Source organism: Humulus lupulus, chromosome 6 (assembly GCF_963169125.1).
Source record: "Humulus lupulus chromosome 6, drHumLupu1.1, whole genome shotgun sequence".
In the NCBI taxonomy this organism is placed as follows: Eukaryota; Viridiplantae; Streptophyta; class Magnoliopsida; order Rosales; family Cannabaceae; genus Humulus; species Humulus lupulus.
Genome location: NC_084798.1, coordinates 36,731,440 through 36,733,336, shown reverse-complemented (window position 1 = coordinate 36,733,336; position 1,897 = coordinate 36,731,440).

Here is a 1,897-nt window from a genome sequence, read left to right as displayed (position 1 = left end):
GTAATTTTCCAATAAATACATTTTCCCAAAAAGATTCAAATTATCTAAAAATATATATAACTCTTCTGTGTCATTCAATGAATTTAAAAAAAGATATAATAATATAAATAAATGAAAGAGAATGACATGTGAAAATGGCTTAGAAAGAGTTGCACGGCTCTAAGTCGGCTAAATGAGCTGGGCTAAGGCAGAATCTGGAGCCGCAGCCGCCGCTGAATAGTTTCCCAATCAAGCTGCGCTGCCCATTCGCTGCATCACCACAATCATCTATAGTTCGCTACGTCGAATCTCCCCTCACCAAATGACACCTGGCGATTTCTCATTGGCTGTGACGCCAAACAATATGATTCCCCTAGATACCCTAGTACGTTTACATTTATAACTGCCGCTTTAGAGAGAGAAAAGGAAGAGAGAGAGAGAAAGAGGGCCCTTGAATTGGTTGGTTGGTCCTTCTCTTCTGTCCTTTGTCGTCTCTGCGTACGTTTTCCGCCGCGTTTCGAGTGCGTGTCCATTGCGTTTTCATTTATCTGGACCCACTTTTCACACACATTAAAAAAATATTATTTTTTTTATATATATTATACTATTTTATAAAATAGTAAATGTAAACCAAAAATATTATTGGCTTATTTATTTTTTTACTAAAACGCTGTTATTTTATTGAGATTTTTTTTTTTTGGTAAATTACTCTTTTAGAAAAGGATCTGTATTTTTTTTAGGTCTCTTAATTTTAGTTTAATTCCACCATATTTTTCTGAATATATTTTTTAATCATGTATTTCGTTAAAAATAGTCTTCTAAATTGAAATCGATTAAAATATTTTTAAATATAATTCTATAAAAATTGATGTTAGTTGGAGATCTACTTATTTTTCAAGTGGATGATTTCATAAATATAATACTCAAAATAATATTTTTTTAAAATAGAAGTTCATGTGAAATTAAGCTAAAATATTAGAATATAAAATAGTATAATTTAAAAAAAAATTGTTAAATTTGAAACCATTAATGTATTGAGATAAAATTAATTTCAACTTTTTTTGAAGTAGTATAAATAAAATATTGGATTCTTTTTAATATCTATCTATAGATTTAAATGGACTTTTTTTATATATAAAATGGCATTGTATAAAGTGGTATTAATTCTTTTGAAATATTAGTAATTTGGTATGATTGTTGCAGTTTGACAAGTCTAAAGGGAACAAGACAAAAAAAAAAAAAAAGAGGACGTCACAATAAACGACAAAGAAACAAATGGGGAAGCGATTATTTAAAAAGGAGCCAATACCGAGGGCCTGGACACGTGGCCGATTATGACTTGGTGACGCCATTTCCTATCAATTCTGTAAATGTGGGCCACGTGTGACGCAACCGACCAAGAGAGTGCGGAGCCTACTATAGTACTATTTCTGCTTTAGTACTTATTCTCATTATTATTGTGTCTTTTCTTTTTTTCTTTCTATTGTTTTTATCTATGCCATCAAATAAATATGTTACCAAAATAAATAAAACATGTTACATAATACATTACGCTACATAAATATCTTTTGTTTTTATCCAAAACTACTTTTCCTCCTATTCAATTCTAAGACCATTTTTTTTATATATAAATTTTCTAGATCGGTGGTGTGGCTTAGTTTATTTTTGTCGTGTATTTTTTTTTATAAAAAAAATAGAAAAAAAATAGTTATACAATCTCAATTACATGTGAGAATATAAATATTTAGAACATTAATCTAAATTCATCTTTAAATATTATCTATCTGCAGGAACTATTTATCTGTGAGTAAAAAGAAAAAGGACCAACACTACTACTATAAATAATGCATATATACAATATGGATAAAATTCCTGTAGAGAGAATCAAATCTTTACTCTTCTAGTTATGATTTGAACA